This window comes from Pseudophryne corroboree, chromosome 6, assembly GCF_028390025.1.
Source record: "Pseudophryne corroboree isolate aPseCor3 chromosome 6, aPseCor3.hap2, whole genome shotgun sequence".
Classification (NCBI taxonomy): domain Eukaryota; kingdom Metazoa; phylum Chordata; class Amphibia; order Anura; family Myobatrachidae; genus Pseudophryne; species Pseudophryne corroboree.
In genome coordinates, this window is record NC_086449.1 from 687,953,751 (window position 1) to 687,972,430 (window position 18,680).

Genomic DNA, 18,680 nt, shown 5'->3' on the forward strand with positions numbered 1-18,680 from the left:
TGCTTGGATGACATCACCGTATGCAAATCCGTCTTCTGCAGAACTTCCCCCAGGAATGCTTGTACTAGTTGTTGCATTTGGTTTGTTGTTTGGGGGTGCTTCTGTATTAGGCAGCCTTCTGCCCTCCCATGTTCATCTGAAAATATGTGTTCTCCCTGCAGTTGTTGTACCCAGATGAGAGTTCCCTTGTGCTGCCTCAGTTGAATCTCCTTTACTTGACAGAGATGTGCCTGAGCAGCGGCCCTCCCCAGCCCTATCCCAAATCATACTTATTTTGCATAGGCGATACCATGGTCATGAAGATTGTTCTCCCAGGGTGAGGTTCATTCATTGCATTCTGGGTATGCTGACCCCTGTGATTTCCCCAAATGTGGGAAACTCGACTGCATTATTTGTGGTAGTGGGGGACTGTGTTTGTGCTTTCCTCTGGTCAGCTCTGGTAAAAGTCAGATTTCTTTGTCTCAGATCTTCCTCTAGCCTTGTTCTTCTTTCGAGAGTTCCCTTGTGCTGCCTCAGTTGGATCTCCTTCACTTGACAGGGGGTGCCCGAGTAGCAATCCTCCACAGCTCTGGCCCAACTCCTACTTACCTGTCAGGTGAGATACTATGATCTTCACTGTTAGGGCAATCAGGATGTGGAATTCCCTGCCAGGGAAGGTGGTAATGGCAGACTCTGTAATTGGATTTAAAAAAGGAATGGATACATTTCTGAATGAAAAAGCTATCCAAGGTTATAATACTTAAAATATCAACATGGTTAATCCGGGGGTAACATGAGTTGTAGTAGCTAACTAGTCATAAAACATTATTCAGCAAGTATGTAGAATCATCACAACTTAAAACAGGTTGAACACGATGGGCAATTTGCCTCTATTCAACCTCAAAAACTATGTTACTATATGTTACTATATTACTATGTTACTGTAGTATACAGAACACCACAATGCAATGAGCAGTGATAGTGAGCACTGATGAGGATACTAGAACTGACACTGAGCAGCAAGATGCAGCACTGGACTATTAGTAATGTACTGTAGTATGCTGAGCACAACAATGCAGCACAAGACAATGAGCAGTGATACTGAGCACTGATGAGGATACTACTGAGAACTGACACTGAGCAGGAGAGACACACTACTAGTATTACTGAGCAGCAATAAGTATCCACTGATACTGAGCACTGATATTGAGATTTCCACTGAGAGAACATAGCCACGTCCTCTCCGCTCTCTCTTCAATGCACGAGTAAAAATGGCGGCAACGCGCAGCTCTTTATATGGAATCCGAATCTCGCGAGAATCCGACAGCGGGATGATGACATTTTCCCTTGTTCAGGTTTTCCGAGTCAGGCGGGAACAACCGAGCCTGCCTCGGACCAGTGTAAACCACGTGGAGTTCGTGGGGAATTCGGTTCTCGGAGAACCGAACCCGCTCCTCTCTACCTTATACCCATCAATTTTTTTTATTTTCAATCTAAGCCCCTGCAGTTTTCTGTAAGCATCTGCTTTGCTATGATGATCAACAAGTCACAAGGGCAAACACTCAGGGCTTGAGGCGTAGATCTTAGGACCAGCTGCTACAAGCATGGCAGAGGTGTCACTATCACTGGTGACACCCAGAGAGGTGGCGAGGGAGATTGTAATGCAGTGCGCGCAGATAAGCAGCGCAATGGTAAAAAGGAGGCATGGTTTCATAGGTAGGGGCGTGGCCTGGTGGCCTGAATCTACATTTTGTTGCTCCGGGTGTCCCGGGGGTTGATGGCTGCACCGGGGACTAGTGTGTGAGCGGTGCTGGCTCCTGCACAGTGACATGGCATGGCCACTAGAGATGTGCACCGGAAATTTTTCGGGTTTTGTGTTTTGGTTTTGGGTTCGGTTCCGCGGCCGTGTTTTGGGTTCGAACGCGTTTTGGCTAAACCTCACCGAATTTTTTTTGTCGGATTCGGGTGTGTTTTGGATTCGGGTGTTTTTTTCAAAAAACCCTAAAAAACAGCTTAAATCATAGAATTTGGGAGTCATTTTGATCCCAAAGTATTATTAACCTCAATAACCATAATTTCCACTAATTTTCAGTCTATTCTTAACACCTCACACCTCACAATATTATTTTTAGTCCTAAAATTTGCACCGAGGTCGCTGGATGACTAAGCTCAGTGACCCAAGTGGCCGACACAAACACCTGGCCCATCTAGGAGTGGCACTGCAGTGTCACGCATGATGGCCCTTCCAAAAAACACTCCCCAAACAGCACATGACGCAAAGAAAAAAAGAGGCGCAATGAGGTAGCTGTGTGACTAAGCTCAGCGACCCAAGTGGCCGACACAAACACCTGGCCCATCTAGGAGTGGCACTGCAGTGTCACGCAGGATGGCCCTTCCAAAAAACACTCCCCAAACAGCACATGACGCAAAGAAAAAAAGAGGCGCAATGAGGTAGCTGTGTGACTAAGCTCAGCGACCCAAGTGGCCGACACAAACACCTGGCCCATCTAGGAGTGGCACTGCAGTGTCACGCAGGATGGCCCTTCCAAAAAACACTCCCCAAACAGCACATGACGCAAAGAAAAAAAGAGGCGCAATGAGGTAGCTGTGTGACTAAGCTCAGCGACCCAAGTGGACGACACAAACACCTGGCCCATCTAGGAGTGTCACTGCAGTGTCACGCAGGATGGCCCTTCCAAAAAACACTCCCCAAACAGCACATGACGCAAAGAAAAAAAGAGGCGCAATGAGGTAGCTGTGTGACTAAGCTCAGCGACCCAAGTGGCCGACACAAACACCTGGCCCATCTAGGAGTGGCACTGCAGTGTCACGCAGGATGGCCCTTCCAAATAACACTCCCCAAACAGCACATGACGCAAAGAAAAATAAAAGAAAAAAGAGGTGCAAGGTGGAATTGCCTTGGGCCCTCCCACCCACCCTTATGTTGTATAAACAGGACATGCACACTTTAACCAACCCATCATTTCAGTGACAGGGTCTGCCACACGACTGTGACTGAAATGACGGGTTGGTTTGGACCCCCACCAAAAAAGAAGCAATAAATCTCTCCTTGCACAAACTGGCTCTATAGAGGCAAGATGTCCACCTCATCATCATCCTCCGATTCATCACCGTGTACATCCCCCTCCTCACAGATTATCAATTCGTCCCCACTGGAATCCACCATCTCAGCTCCCTGTATACTTTGTGGAGGCAATTGCTGCTGGTCAATGTCTCCACGGAGCAATTGATTATAATTCATTTTAATGAACATCATCTTCTCCACATTTTCTGGAAGTAACCTCGTACGCCGATTGCTGACAAGGTGAGCGGCGGCACTAAACACTCTTTCGGAGTACACACTTGTGGGAGGGCAACTTAGGTAGAATAAAGCCAGTTTGTGCAAGGGCCTCCAAATTGCCTCTTTTTCCTGCCAGTATATGTACGGACTGTCTGACGTGCCTACTTGGATGCGGTCACTCATATAATCCTCCACCATTCTTTCAATGGTGAGAGAATCATATGCAGTGACAGTAGACGACATGTCCGTAATCGTTGGCAGGTCCTTCAGTCCGGACCAGATGTCAGCATCAGCAGTCGCTCCAGACTGCCCTGCATCACCGCCAGCGGGTGGGCTCGGAATTCTGAGCCTTTTTCTCGCACCCCCAATTGCGGGAGACTGTGAAGGAGGAGCTGTTGACCGATCAAGTTCCGCTTGACTTGATAATTTTCTCACCAGCAGGTCTTTGAACCCCTGCAGACTTGTGTCTGCCGGAAAGAGAGATACAACGTAGGTTTTAAATCTAGGATCGAGCACGGTGGCCAAAATGTAGTGCTCTGATTTCAACAGATTGACCACCCGTGAATCCTGGTTAAGCGAATGAAGGGCTCCATCCACAAGTCCCACATGCCTAGCGGAATCGCTCTGTCTTAGCTCCTCCTTCAATGTCTCCAGCTTCTTCTGCAAAAGCCTGATGACGGGAATGACCTGACTCAGGCTGGCAGTGTCTGAACTGACTTCACGTGTGGCAAGTTCAAAAGGTTGCAGAACCTTGCACAACGTTGAAATCATTCTCCACTGCGCTTGAGACAGGTGCATTCCACCTCCTATATCGTGGTCAGATGTATAGGCTTGAATGGCCTTTTGCTGCTCCTCCATCCTCTGAAGCATATAGAGGGTTGAATTCCACCTCGTTTCCACTTCTTGCTTCAGATGATGGCAGGGCAGGTTCAGGCGTTTTTGGTGTTGCTCCAGTCTTCTGTACGTGGTGCCTGTACGCCGAAAGTGTCCCGCAATTCTTGTGGCCACCGACAGCATCTCTTGCACGCCCCTGTCGTTTTTTAAATAATTCTGCACCACCAAATTCAAGGTATGTGCAAAACATGGGACGTGCTGGAATTTGCCCAGATATAATGCACGCACAATATTGCTGGCGTTGTCCGATGCCACAAATCCACAGGAGAGTCCAATTGGGGTAAGCCATTCTGTGATGATCTTCCTCAGTTGCCGTAAGAGGTTTTCATCTGTGTGCGTATTTTGGAAAGCGGTGATACAAAGCGTAGCCTGCCTAGGAAAGAGTTGGCGTTTGCGAGATGCTGCTACTGGTGCCGCCGCTGCTGTTCTTGCGGCGGGAGTCAATACATCTACCCAGTGGGCTGTCACAGTCATATAGTCCTGAGTCTGCCCTGCTCCACTTGTCCACATGTCCGTGGTTAAGTGGACATTGGGTACAACTGCATTTTTTAGGACACTGGTGAGTCTTTTTCTGAGGTCTGTGTACATTTTCGGTATCGCCTGCCTAGAGAAATGGAACCTAGATAGTATTTGGTACCGGGGACACAGTACCTCAATCAAGTCTATAGTTGGCTCTGAAGTAATGATGGATACCGGAACCACGTTTCTCACTGCCCAGGATGCCAAGGCCTCAGTTATCCGCTTTGCAGCAGGATGACTGCTGTGATATTTCATCTTCCTCGCAAAGGACTGTTGGACAGTCAATTGCTTGGTGGAAGTAGTAAAAGTGGTCTTACGACTTCCCCTCTGGGATGACCATCGACTCCCAGCAGCAACAACAGCAGCGCCAGCAGCAGTAGGCGTTACACTCAAGGATGCATCGGAGGAATCCCAGGCAGGAGAGAACTCGTCAGAATTGCCAGTGACATGGCCTGCAGGACTATTGGCATTCCTGGGGAAGGAGGAAATTGACACTGAGGGAGTTGGTGGGGTGGTTTGCGTGAGCTTGGTTACAAGAGGAAGGGATTTACTGGTCAGTGGACTGCTTCCGCTGTCGCCCAAAGTTTTTGAACTTGTCACTGACTTATGATGAATGAGCTGCAGGTGACGTATAAGGGAGGATGTTCCGAGGTGGTTAACGTCCTTACCCCTACTTATTACAGCTTGACAAAGGCAACACACGGCTTGACACCTGTTGTCCGCATTTCTGTTGAAATACTTCCACACCGAAGAGCTGATTTTTTTGGTATTTTCACCAGGCATGTCAATGGCCATATTCCTCCCACGGACAACAGGTGTCTCGCCGGGTGCCTGACTTAAACAAACCACCTCACCATCAGAATCCTCCTTGTCAATTTCCTCCCCAGCGCCAGCAACACCCATATTTTCCTCATCCTGGTGTACTTCAACACTGACATCTTCAATCTGACTATCAGGAACTGGACTGCGGGTGCTCCTTCCAGCACTTGCAGGGGGCGTGCAAATGGTGGAAGGTGCATGCTCTTCACGTCCAGTGTTGGGAAGGTCAGGCATCGCAACCGACACAATTGGACTCTCCTTGTGGATTTGTGATTTTGAAGAACGCACAGTTCTTTGCTGTGCTTTTGCCAGCTTAAGTCTTTTCATTTTTCTAGCGAGAGGCTGAGTGCTTCCATCCTCATGTGAAGCTGAACCACTAGCCATGAACATAGGCCAGGGCCTCAGCCGTTCCTTGCCACTCCGTGTGGTAAATGGCATATTGGCAAGTTTACGCTTCTCCTCCGACGATTTTTATTTAGATTTTTGAGTCATTTTTTTACTGATCTTTTGTGTTTTGGATTTTACATGCTCTGTACTATGACATTGGGCATCGGCCTTGGCAGACGACGTTGATGGAATTTCATCGTCTCGGCCATGACTAGTGGCAGCAGCTTCAGCACGAGGTGGAAGTGGATCTTGATCTTTCCCTATTTTTGGAACCTCAACATTTTTGTTCTCCATATTTTAATAGGCACAACTAAAAGGCACCTCAGGTAAACAATGGAGATGGATGGATACTAGTATACTTATGGATGACGAGTGACTGACGACACAGAGGTAGCTACAGCCGTGGACTACCGTACTGCGTCTGCTAGTATAGAGATGATAATTAATGATATAAAAAAATATATATATATAACTACTGTAGGTATATATAATATAATGACGGACCTGGTGGACACTGTCAGCAGACTGCTAAACTACTAGTATGAAGAAGATAGAAAAAAACTTCCACCACAGGTAGGTAGGTATACAATTATGGACGAGCACTGACGACACAGAGATAGCCACAGCCGTGGCCTACCGTACTGCGTCTGCTAGTATAGAGATGATAATTAATGATATAAAAAAAATATATATAACTACTGTAGGTATATATAATATAATGACGGACCTGGTGGACACTGTCAGCAGACTGCTAAACTACTAGTATGAAGAAGATAGAAAAAAAAAACCCACCACAGTTAGGTATACAATTATGGACGAGTGACGACACAGAGGTAGGTACAGCCGTGAACTACCGTACTGCGTCTGCTAGTATATATAATATACTAAATATATTACTACTGTAGGTATATAATATAATGACGGACCTGGTGGACACTGTCAGCAGACTCCTAAACTACTAGTATGAAGAAGATAGAAAAAAAAAACCCACCACAGGTAGGTATACAATTATGGACGAGCACTGACGACACAGAGGTAGGTACAGCCGTGGACTACCGTACTGCATCTGCTAGTATAGATAATATAATAAATATATTACTACTGTAGGTATATAATATAATGACGGATCTGGTGGACACTGTCAGCAGACTGCTAAACTACTAGTATGAAGAAGATAAAAAAAAAACCCCACCACAGGTAGGTAGGTATACAATTATGGACGAGCACTGATGACACAGAGATAGCCACAGCCGTGGACTACCGTACTGCGTCTGCTAGTATAGATAATATAATAAATATATTACTACTGTAGGTATATAATATAATGATGGACCTGGTGGACACTGTCAGTAGACTCCTAAACTACTAGTATGAAGAAGATAGAAAAAAAAAAAACCACCACAGGTAGGTAGGTATACAATTATGGACGAGCACTGACGACACAGAGATAGCCACAGCCGTGGACTACCGTACTGCGTCTGCTAATATAGAGATGATAAAGATGAAAAAAAAATATAACACTACTGCAGGTAAATATTTATATAATATATGTATGACGGACCTGCTGGACACTGTCAGCAGAATGCATTTATAGAATAAAAAAAAAACACCACAGGAGTGTTTAACTTTTTCAGGCAGACAATATACTGGTGGTCACACTGGCAGCAAAAGTGTGCACTGTACTCCTGCTATAACTGCTCCCCAGTCTCCCCCACAATTAAGCTGTGTGAGCAGTGAGCACTCAGCACAGTCAGATATACATAGATGATATATCATGCAGCACACTGAGGCTGAGCACAGATATGGTATGTGTATCGTTTTTTTTCAGGCAGAGAACGGATTATAAATAATAAAACTGGTGGTCACTATCAGCAAAACTCTGCACTACTGAGTACTCCTGACAAGTTCAACTGCTCCCCAAATTAGTAGTAAATCAAATGTCACTCGTCTCTATCTTCTAATCTAAACGGAGAGGACGCCAGCCACGTCCTCTCCCTATCAATCTCAATGCACGTGTGAAAATGGCGGCGACGCGCGGCTCCTTATATAGAATCCAAGTCTCGTGAGAATCCGACAGCGGGATGATGACGTTCGGGCGCGCTCGGGTTAACCGAGCAAGGCGGGAGGATCCGAGTCTGCTCGGACCCGAGCAAAAAAGGGTGAAGTTCGGGCGGGTTCGGATTCCGAGGAACCGAACCCGCTCATCTCTTATGGCCACCCAGCATGACGCCTCCCTTCTTGACCATGCTGTAATTGCAGTCGCACTGCAGTTCAGCGTGATCATAAAAAATGGTGTAGCCTCCTGCTGGTGCAGACTGTATGTGCGCGCAGGAAGCCGCCACCATTTTTGTGATCACAGCGGCTGAATGTGATGTCATACAGCTGCTGTGACCACGCCCCCTGTGTCTCCTCCATTGCAGACCCCATTTTGAAGCCTTGCCCCCGCACCGCTCCATCCCTGACTTGGAAATGGAGTGTTGCTGACCCCCCTCTCCCCCCCTGCCCCGATTGACAGGCAGAGGCGATCGCATTCTCTGGCAATGTGCCGCAGAAAATGCAGGCACATGCGTATGCTCTTAGCAATTTTTGCAGTTGGATCACTTATTGTGATTGCAATCCAACCTGAATCAGGCCCTATTACCTATCACAATGCGCTGCGGGCAGTACAAAATTGGTTTAATATAGGAGAAAAACCCCCAGACCTGTGCTCCTTAACTGTACCTGGTGGCTAGTGGAGCGGCTGCCCAGTAATCAGTGTCCACGCCAGTGCGCACACGGTCCACCCCCTACGGCCACGCTCCCCTTCATCAGCGGCCTCGTGATCCTGAAGGGCGGTGTGTGTGTGACTGACCTTAGGAAGAAACCGGAGCCTCCGCTGCAGTGACCCAGCAACCAGGGCACGGGAGTATACAGCGCCGCTGGGAGTGATGAAGCTGCAGTAAAGATGTCTATTAGACCTAGCCTGCTGCAGCCCTTGTAGATTCTCATAAAACAAGTTCTTCTTTTCTTGTCAAAATGAATAGCTAAGAATTGGCTTCCTGAGGCAGGCCCCTGTTAAGTGGCCTGCTACTGAAGGCACCAACTACAAACTGAGCTCCCTGTTCATGGAAGCGGGGTTATAGAGGAGGATGCGCTGAGCATCTTGGGAACAGTCAAAAGCTTTGAGCCGGTTGGTGCCTCAGATCAAGATCCTACTCTACACCCCAATGTGAATCCTTGTGGAGTCCTGTGTACCCCACAGAAGAAATTAATGTGTCACACCCATTGGCAGCAACCTTAGAATAGCTGCTGATGGGCACAATTGAGAAAGGAAGGGGGGGGGGGACATTTGAATCCAGCACATAGATGCAATTCAAATATGTAATTTGTACCTTCCTATTTTAAAATATAATGGATGAACTTCACCCTGTGAGAACAATCTTCATGATCAAGAGATCTCATATGCAAAATAAGTATGAGTTGGGATAGGGCTGGGGAGGGTGGCTGCTCGGGCAGCCCCTCCCCCATCAAGTTAAGGAGATTCAACTGAGGAAGCACAAGGGAACTCTCGTCTGGGGACAACAACTGCAGGGAGACCACATCTTTTCAGATGAACATGGGAGGGCGGAAGGCTGCCTAATACTGAAGCACCATCAAATATCAAACCATATGCAACAACTAGTACAAGCATTCCTGGGGGAAGGTCTGCAGCAGACGGATTTGCATACGGTGATGTCATCCAAGCAGTGGGCCAAAGTTGGCTGGAACCCTCATCTGCATATGAAAAGAGAAAAGGGGCATGCAGGGCATGGCGGCCTTTTGCGGTGCTTGGATGACCCCTAGTTCGCATTAAACACCCCCACCCTCCTTTGGTGTGGGGCTCATGTTGGCTATGCCCCAGCCCCTGAAGCATTCAAGCTGATTTCTTGCAGCAGCTGGGCACTGTAACAGCTCCAGAGCTGCTCTGTAAGGCAACTAAAAGGGTGTGGGCCCTGCAGCACTACCTGTAGTTCGCATTGTGCGTTGGAAGGCACAAAGTAAGCAGACGGGAGAAGTCAGGATAGTGCGCAAGGGCATAGAAGGGAGTGGCTCCAGAAAAGAGAAGTGGAAACAGACAGCAAACTAGGCTGGAGAGAGACCTGAGACAAAGAGATCTGAATTATACGAGAGCCGACCAGGGGAAACACAAATTATGCAATCAAGTTTCCCACATTTGGGGAAATCACAGGAGCAGCACACCCAGAGTGCAATGGGTGAGCCTTGCCCTGGGAGAAGCACCTTCATGATCATAGTATCTCACCTGGCAGGTAAGTAGGAGTTGGGCTAGAGCTGGGGAGGGTCACTGCTCGGGCACCCCCCTGTCAAGTGAAGGAGATCCAACTGAGGCAGCACAAGGGAACTCTCGAAAGAAGAACAAGGCTAGAGGAATATATGAGACAAAGAAATCTGACTTTTACCAGAGCTGACCAGAGGAAAACACAAACACAGTCCCCCACTACCACAAAAAATGCAGGCGAGTTTCACACATTTGGGGAAATCACAGGGGTCAGCATACCCAGAATGCAATGAATGAACCTCACCCTGGGTGAACAATCTTCATGACCATGGTGTCTCCTATGCAAAATAAGTATGATTTGGGATAGGGCTGGGAGGGCCGCTGCTCAGGCACATCTCTGTCAAGTAAAGGAGATTCAACTGAGGCAGCACAAGGGAACTCTCATCTGGGGACAACAACTGCAGGGAGAACACATATTTTCAGATGAACATGGGAGGGCAGAAGGCTGCCTAATACTGAAGCACCCCCAAACAACAAACCAAATGCAACAACTAGTGCAAGCATTCCTGGGGGAAGGCCTGCAGCAGATGGATTTGCATATGGTGATGTCATCCAAGCAGTGGGTCAAAGTTGGCTTCAACCCTCATCTGCATATGAAAAGAGAAAAGGGGCGTGCAGGGCATGGCGGCCTTTTGCGGTGCTTGGATTACCCCTAGTTCGCATTAAACACCCCCACCCACCTTTGGTGTGGGGCTCATGTTGGCCATGCCCCATCCCCTGAAGCATTCAAGCTGATTTCTTGCAGCAGCTGGGCACTGTAACAGCTCCAGAGCTGCTCTGTAAGGCAAGTAAAAGATTGTGTGGGCCCTGCAGCACTACCTGTAGTTTGCATTGTGCATTGGAAGGCACAAAGTAAGCAGACGGGAGGAGAAGTCAGGATAGTGCACAAGGGTATAGAAGGGAGGGGCTCAAGATAAAAGAAGTGGAAACAGACAGCAAACTAGGCTGGAGAAAGACCTGAGACAAAGAGATCTGAATTATACGAGAGCCGACCAGAGGAAACACAAATTATGCAGTCAAGTGTCCCACATTTGGGGATATCATAGGAGAAGCACACCCAGAGTGCAATGGGTGAGCCTTGCCCTGGGAGAAGCACCTTCCTGATCATAGTATCTCACCTGGCAGGTAAGTAGGAGTTGGGCTAGAGCTGGGGAGGGTCGCTGCTCGGGCACCCCCCTGTCAAGTGAAGGAGATCCACCTGAGGCAGCACAAGGGAACTCTCGAAAGAAGAACAAGGCTAGAGGAAAATCTGAGACAAAGAAATCTGAGTTTTAACAGAGCTGACCAGAGGAAAGCACAAACACAGTCCCCCACTACCACAAATAATGCAGTCGAGTTTCCCACATTTGGGTAAATCACAGGGGTCAGCATACCCAAAATGCAATGAATGAACCTCACCCTGGGAGAACAATCTTCATGACCATGGTATCTCCTATGCAAAATAAGTATGATTTGGGATAGGGCTGGGGAGGGCCGCTGCTCATGCACATCTCTGTCAAGTAAAGGAGATTCAACTGAGGCAGCACAAGGGAACTCTCATCTGGGGACAACAACTGCAGGGAGAACACATATTTTCAGATGAACATGGGAGGGCAGAAGGCTGCCTAATACTGAAGCACCCCCAAACAACAAACCAAATGCAACAACTAGTGCAAGCATTCCTGGGGGAAGTTCTGCAGAAGACGGATTTGCATACGGTGATGTCATCCAAGCAGTGGGCCAAAGTTGGCTGGAACCCTCATCTGCATATGAAAAGAGAAAAGGGGTATGCAGGGCATGGCGGCCTTTTGCGGCGCTTGGATGACCCTTAGTTCGCATTAAACACCCCCACCCTCCTTCGGTGTGTGGCTCATGTTGGCCATGCCCCATCCCCTGAAGCATTCAAGCTGATTTCTTGCAGCAGCTTGGCACTGTAACAGCTCCAGAGCTGCTCTGTAAGGCAAGTAAAAGGGTGTGGGCCCTGCAGCACTACCTGTAGTTTGCATTGTGCATTGGAAGGCACAAAGTAAGCAGACAGGAGGAGAAGTCAGGATAGTGCACAAAGGTATAAAAGCGAGTTTCCCACATTTGGGAAAATCACAGGGGTCAGCATACCCAGAATGCAATGAATGAACCTCACCCTGGGAGAACAATCTTCATGACCATGGTATCTCCTATGCAAAATAAGTATGATTTGGGATAGGGCTGGGGAGGGCCGCTGCTCAGGCACATCTCTGTCAAGTAAAGGAGATTCAACTGAGGCAGCACAAGGGAACTCTCATCTGGGAACAACAACTGCAGGGAGAACACATATTTTCAGATAAAAATCTTGGTCATGCTCTGGTTTCTCTTCAGAACGAACAAATCTTTCGCCTTTTACTAAAGATTTCCGTGGAGAGGAGCAAAACCGAGTTTTATCTCAATTTTTGCATGCCCCATCTTTTTGGGGTTTCTTTTATCGGTTTAAAGATAGAATGAGTGTGCTTTAATGTAAGCTCATTTGCATAGAAATGACAGTAAATGTTTGTTTCTTTTCAAACAGAACTTTCTTGACCATGCTACTTGCTTGAAAGATCTGGGAGCACATGGAATACAGTACAAACCATGCTTATAGCAAGGAGAAGCCAGGTGAGAAATCTGCTTTCTTTCAAGTTGGGCGCTCACTTTGATCTGAATGAGGACTGCTGGCACAGCATTTAGGCGACAGGTGGAATCTTGGTCATGCTCTGGTTTCTCTTCAGAACGAACAAATCTTTCGCCTTTTATTAAAGATTTCTGTGGAGAGGAGCAAAACTGAGTTTTATCTCAATTTTTGCATGCCCCATATTATTGGGGTTTCTTTTATCAGTTTAAAGACAGAACGAGTGTGCTTTCTTCTTAGCTTTAATGTAAGTTTATTTGCATAACAATGACTATAAATGTCTGTTTCTTTTTAAGCAGAACTTTCTTGACCATTCTAATTGCTTGAAAGATCTGGGAGCACATGGAAAAGAGTACAAACCATGCTTATAGCAAGGGGAAGCCTGGTGAGAAATCTGCTTTCTTTCTTTCAAATTGGGTGCTCACTTTGCGCTGAATGAGGACTGCTGGCATGGCACTCAGGCGACAGGTAGAATCTTGGTCATGCTCTGGTTTCTCTTCAAAACGAACAGATCTTTCGCCTTTTACTAAAGATTTCCGTGGAGAGGAGCAAAACTGAGTTTTATCTCAATTTTTGCATGCTCCGTCTTATTGGGGTTTCTTTTATCGGTTTAAAGATAGAACGAGTGTGCTTTAATGTAAGCTCATTTGCATAGAAATGACAGTAAATGTTTGTTTCTTTTCAAACAGAACTTTCTTGACTATACTAAATGCTTGAAAGATCTGGGAGCACATGGAAAAGAGTACAAACCATGTTTATAGCAAGGGGAAGCCTGGTGAGAAATCTGCTTTCTTTCTTTCAAATTGGGTGCTCACTTTGAGCTGAATGAGGACTGCTGGCATGGCACTCAGGCGACAGGTGGAATCTTGGTCATGTTCTGGTTTCTCTTCAGAACGAACAAATCTTTCGCCTTTTACTAAAGATTTCCGTGGAGAGGAGCAAAACTGAGTTTTATCTCAATTTTTGCATGCCCCATCTTATTGGGATTTTATTTTATCGGTTTAAAGATAGAACGAGTGTGCTTTAATGTAAGCTCATTTGCATAGAAATGACAGTAAATGTTTGTTTCTTTTCAAACAGAACTTTCTTGACCACACTAATTGCTTGAAAGATCTGGGAGCACATGGAAAAGAGTACAAACCATGTTTATAGCAAGGGGAAGCCTGGTGAGAAATCTGCTTTCTTTCTTTCAAATTGGGTGCTCACTTTGAGCTGAATGAGGATTGCTGGCATGGCACTCAGGCGACAGGTGGAATCTTGGTCATGCTCTGGTTTCTCTTCAAAACGAACAGATCTTTCGCCTTTTACTAAAGATTTCCGTGGAGAGGAGCAAAACTGAGTTTTATCTCAATTTTTGCATGCTCCGTCTTATTGGGGTTTCTTTTATCGGTTTAAAGATAGAACGAGTGTGCTTTAATGTAAGCTCATTTGCATAGAAATGACAGTAAATGTTTGTTTCTTTTCAAACAGAACTTTCTTGACTATATTAATTGCTTGAAAGATCTGGGAGCACATGGAAAAGAGTACAAACCATGTTTATAGCAAGGGGAAGCCTGGTGAGAAATCTGCTTTCTTTCTTTCAAATTGGGTGCTCACTTTGAGCTGAATGAGGACTGCTGGCATGGCACTCAGGCGACAGGTGGAATCTTGGTCATGTTCTGGTTTTTCTTCAGAACGAACAAATCTTTCGCCTTTTACTAAAGATTTCCGTGGAGAGGAGCAAAACTGAGTTTTATCTCAATTTTTGCATGCCCCATCTTATTGGGGTTTTATTTTATCGGTTTAAAGATAGAACGAGTGTGCTTTAATGTAAGCTCATTTGCATAGAAATGACAGTAAATGTTTGTTTCTTTTCAAACAGAACTTTCTTGACCACACTAATTGCTTGAAAGATCTGGGAGCACATGGAAAAGAGTACAAACCATGTTTATAGCAAGGGGAAGCCTGGTGAGAAATCTGCTTTCTTTCATTCAAATTGGGTGCTCACTTTCAGCTGAATGAGAACTGCTGGCATGGCACTCAGGCGACAGGTGGAATCTTGGTCATGCTCTGGTTTCTCTTCAGAACTAACAAATATTTCGCCTTTTATTAAAGATTTCCGTGGAGAGGAGCAAAACTGAGTTTTATCTCAATTTTTGCATGCCCCATATTATTGGGGTTTCTTTTATCAGTTTAAAGACAGAACGAGTGTGCTTTCTTGTTAGCTTTAATGTAAGTTTATTTGCATAACAATGACAGTAAATGTTGTTTCTTTTCAAACAGAACTTTCTTGACCATGCTACTTGCTTAAAGGTCTGGGAGCACATGGAAAACAGTACAAACCATGCAGTATCACAAGAGCCTTTATTTGATCTTTCATGAAGATAGAGCAGAATTGAGGACACGTCAACAATTTCTGCCGAAGGTGGTTCATCTTTCCACATGGTGCCTTTGGCCACTGACACCTTCGTTGAGTCAAAGTCTCTGGCTGTGGTCAGAACTTTGAAAATGTATGTCACCAGAACGGTTCAGATTAGGAAAACAGAGGCTCTGTTTGTCCTGTATGCTCCCAAAAGGATTTGGTGTCCTGCTTCCATGCAGACCATTATGCGCTGGATCTGTGGTAAGATTCAGCATGCTCGTTCCACGGCAGGATTGCCGTTACTGAAGTAGGTGAAGACCCATTCTACTAGAAAGGTGGGTTCATCCTTGGCAGCTGGTCGGGGAGTCTCGGCATTGCAACTTTGCCGAGCAGCTATTTAGTAAACACTTTTGCTAAGTTTTACAAGTTTGATACCTTGGCTGATGATAACCTTAAGTTTGGTCATTCGGTGCTGCAGAGTCGTACGCACTCTCCCACCCGTTCAAGAGCTTTGGTATAACCCCATGGTTCTTAATGTGACCCCAGCATCCTCTAGGTCGTATGAGAAAATAGGATTTTAATACCTACCGGTAAATCCTTTTCTCTTAGTCTGTAGAGGATGCTGGGCACCCATCCCAGTCCATACTGTGTCTGCAGTTATTACTTGTGGTTATACACATGTTGTGTTATGGTTCTGGTCAGCTTTTTGCTGCAATTGTTCATGCCGTTGGCTTGTGTTCTGTTGAATGCCACGTTCTGCGGCATGTTTAAGGTGTGAGCTGGTAAGATGCTCACCTTAGTTTAACAATAAATCCTTTCCTCGAAATGTCCGTCTCCCTGGGCACAGTTCCTATAACTGGAGTCTGGAGGAGGGGCATAGAGGGAGGAGCCAGTTCACACCCTTTGAAAGTCTTAAAGTGCCCATGTCTCTTGCGGATCCCGTCTATACCCCATGGTTCTTAATGTGACCCCAGCATCCTCTACGGACTAAGAGAAAAGAATGCCCTTGCGCACTATCCTGACTTCTCCTCCCGTCTGCTTACTTTGTGCCTTCCAACGCACAATGCGAACTACAGGTGGTGCTGCAGGGCCCACACCCTTTTACTTGCCTTACAGAACAGCTCTGGAGCTGTTACAGTGCCCAGCTGCTGCAAGAAATCAGCTTGAATGCTTCAGGGGATGGGGCATGGCCAACATGAGCCCCACACCAAAGGAGGGTGGGGGTGTTTAATGTGAACTAGGGGTCATCCAAGCACTGCAAAAGGCCGCCATGCCCTGCATGCCCCTTTTCTCTTTTCATATGCAGATGAGGGTTCCAGTCAACTTTGGCCCACTGCTTGGATAACATCACCGTATGCAAATCCGTCTGCTGCAGACCTTCCCCCAGGAATGCTTGTACTAGTTGTTGCATATGGTGCTTCAGTATTAGGCAGCCTTCCGCCCTCCCATGTTCATCTGAAAAGATGTGGTCTCCCTGCAGTTGTTGTCCCCAGGCGAGAGTTCCCTTGTGCTTCCTCAGTTGAATCTCCTTAACTTGACGGGGGAGGTGCTGCCCGAGCAGCCCTCCCCAGCCCTATCCCAACTCATATTTATTTTGCATATGAGATCTCTTGATCATGAAGATTGTTCTCACAGGGTGAGGTTCATCCATTATATTTTAAAATAGGAAGGTACGAATTACATATTTGAATTGCATCTATGTGCTGGATTCAAATGTCCCCCCCCCCCCCTTCCTTTCTCAATTGTGCCCGTCAGCAGCTATTCTAAGGTTGCTGCCAATGGGTGTGACACATTAATTTCTTCTGTGGGGTACACTGGACTCCACAAGGATTCACATTGGGGTGTAGAGTAGGATCTTGATCTGAGGCACCAACCGGCTCAAGGCTTTTGACTGTTCCCAAGAAGCTCAGTGCATTCTCCTCTATAACCCCGCTTCCATGAACAGGGAGCTCAGTTTGTAGTTGGTGCCTTCAGTAGCAGGCCAATTAACAGGGGCCTGCCTCAGGCAGCCTATTCTTAGCTATTAATTTTGACAAGAAAAGAAGAACTTGTTTTATGAGAATCTACAAGGGCTGCAGCAGGCTAGGTCTAATAGACATCTTTACTGCAGCTTCATCACTCCCAGCGGCGCTGTATACTCCCGTGCCCTGGTTGCTGGGTCACTGCAGCGGAGGCTCCGGTTTCATCCTAAGGTCAGTCACACACACACCACCCTTCCGGATCACGAGGCCGCTGATGAAGGGGAGCGAGGCCGTAGGGGGTGGGCCGTGTGCGCACTGCGGTGGACACTGATTACTGGGCAGCCGCTCCACTAGCCACCAGGTACAGTTAAGGAGCACAGGTCTGGGGTTTTTTCTCCTATATTAACCCAATTTTGTACTGCCCGCAGCGCATTGTGATAGGTAATAGGGCCTGATTCAGGTTGGATTGCAATCACAATAAGCGATCCAACTGCAAAAATTGCTAAGAGCATACGCATGTGCCTGCATTTTCTGCGGCACCCCGCAGAGAATGTGATCGCCTCTGCCTGTCAATCAAGGCGGGGAAGGGGGGGAGAGGTGGGTCAGCAACACTCCATTTCCAAGTCAGGGATGGAGCGGTGCGGGGGCAAGGCTTCAAAATGGGGTCTGCAACGGAGGAGACACAGGGGGCGTGGTCACAGCGACTGTATGACATCACATTCAGCCGCTGTGATCACAAAAATGGTGGCGGCTTCCTGCGCGCACATACAGTCTGCACCAGCAGGAGCCTACACCATTTTTTATGATCACGCTGAACTGCAGTGCGACTGCAATTACAGCATGGTCAAGAAGGGAGGCGTCATGCTGGGTGGCCATGCCCTGTCACTTTGCAGGAGCCAGCACCGCTCACACACTAGTCCCCGGGTGCAGCCCCCAACCCCCGGGACACCCGGAGCAACAAAATGTAGATTCAGGCCACCAGGCCACGCCCCTACCTATGAAACCATGCCTCCTTTTTACCATTGCACTGCTTATCTGCGCGCACTGCATTACAATCTCCCTCGCCACCTCTCTGGGTGTCACCAGTGATAGTGACACCTCTACCATGCTTGTAGCAGCTGGTCCTAAGATCTACGCCTCAAACCCTGAGTGTTTGCCCTTGTGACTTGTTGATCATCATAGCGAAGCAGATGCTTACAGAAAACTGCAGGGGCTTAGATTGAAAATAAAAAAATTGATGGGTATAAGGTAAAGAGGAGCGGGTTCGGTTCTCCGAGAACCGAATTCCCCACGAACTCCACGTGGTTTACACTGGTCCGAGGCAGGCTCGGTTGTTCCCGCCTGACTCGGAAAACCTGAACAAGGGAAAATGTCATCATCCTGCTGTCGGATTCTCGCGAGATTCGGATTCCATATAAAGAGCTGCGCGTTGCTGCCATTTTTACTCGTGCATTGAAGAGAGAGCGGAGAGGACGTGGCTATGTTCTCTCAGTGGAAATCTCAATATCAGTGCTCAGTATCAGTGGTTACTTATTGCTGCTCAG

General features: G+C 47.1%; 12 non-coding genes and 1 pseudogene across 12 annotated transcripts; 8 read left to right on the forward strand and 5 right to left on the reverse strand.

Moving 5' to 3' along the window:
* Positions 1-265: 265 nt before the first annotated feature.
* LOC134937967 (U1 spliceosomal RNA) lies at positions 266-429 on the forward strand. The gene has a single exon (XR_010180647.1). It is a non-coding gene; the product is annotated as a U1 spliceosomal RNA (small nuclear RNA).
* Positions 430-10,030: 9,601 nt separating this feature from the next.
* LOC134938114 (U1 spliceosomal RNA) lies at positions 10,031-10,193 on the reverse strand. The gene has a single exon (XR_010180757.1). It is a non-coding gene; the product is annotated as a U1 spliceosomal RNA (small nuclear RNA).
* A 152-nt stretch (positions 10,194-10,345) lies between these two features.
* On the reverse strand, positions 10,346-10,509 carry LOC134938026 (U1 spliceosomal RNA). The gene has a single exon (XR_010180697.1). It is a non-coding gene; the product is annotated as a U1 spliceosomal RNA (small nuclear RNA).
* A 675-nt stretch (positions 10,510-11,184) lies between these two features.
* On the reverse strand, positions 11,185-11,347 carry LOC134938118 (U1 spliceosomal RNA). The gene has a single exon (XR_010180759.1). It is a non-coding gene; the product is annotated as a U1 spliceosomal RNA (small nuclear RNA).
* Positions 11,348-11,499: 152 nt separating this feature from the next.
* Positions 11,500-11,663, reverse strand: LOC134937926 (U1 spliceosomal RNA). Its single transcript, XR_010180612.1, has one exon. It is a non-coding gene; the product is annotated as a U1 spliceosomal RNA (small nuclear RNA).
* Positions 11,664-12,248: 585 nt separating this feature from the next.
* LOC134938150 (U1 spliceosomal RNA) lies at positions 12,249-12,384 on the reverse strand (annotated as a pseudogene).
* A 144-nt stretch (positions 12,385-12,528) lies between these two features.
* On the forward strand, positions 12,529-12,644 carry LOC134938639 (U5 spliceosomal RNA). Its single transcript, XR_010181157.1, has one exon. It is a non-coding gene; the product is annotated as a U5 spliceosomal RNA (small nuclear RNA).
* A 270-nt stretch (positions 12,645-12,914) lies between these two features.
* LOC134938661 (U5 spliceosomal RNA) lies at positions 12,915-13,030 on the forward strand. The gene has a single exon (XR_010181175.1). It is a non-coding gene; the product is annotated as a U5 spliceosomal RNA (small nuclear RNA).
* A 286-nt stretch (positions 13,031-13,316) lies between these two features.
* Positions 13,317-13,432, forward strand: LOC134938649 (U5 spliceosomal RNA). Its single transcript, XR_010181165.1, has one exon. It is a non-coding gene; the product is annotated as a U5 spliceosomal RNA (small nuclear RNA).
* Positions 13,433-13,706: 274 nt separating this feature from the next.
* LOC134938642 (U5 spliceosomal RNA) lies at positions 13,707-13,822 on the forward strand. The gene has a single exon (XR_010181160.1). It is a non-coding gene; the product is annotated as a U5 spliceosomal RNA (small nuclear RNA).
* A 275-nt stretch (positions 13,823-14,097) lies between these two features.
* LOC134938650 (U5 spliceosomal RNA) lies at positions 14,098-14,213 on the forward strand. The gene has a single exon (XR_010181166.1). It is a non-coding gene; the product is annotated as a U5 spliceosomal RNA (small nuclear RNA).
* Positions 14,214-14,487: 274 nt separating this feature from the next.
* On the forward strand, positions 14,488-14,603 carry LOC134938644 (U5 spliceosomal RNA). The gene has a single exon (XR_010181162.1). It is a non-coding gene; the product is annotated as a U5 spliceosomal RNA (small nuclear RNA).
* A 275-nt stretch (positions 14,604-14,878) lies between these two features.
* On the forward strand, positions 14,879-14,994 carry LOC134938675 (U5 spliceosomal RNA). Its single transcript, XR_010181187.1, has one exon. It is a non-coding gene; the product is annotated as a U5 spliceosomal RNA (small nuclear RNA).
* Positions 14,995-18,680: the final 3,686 nt, after the last annotated feature.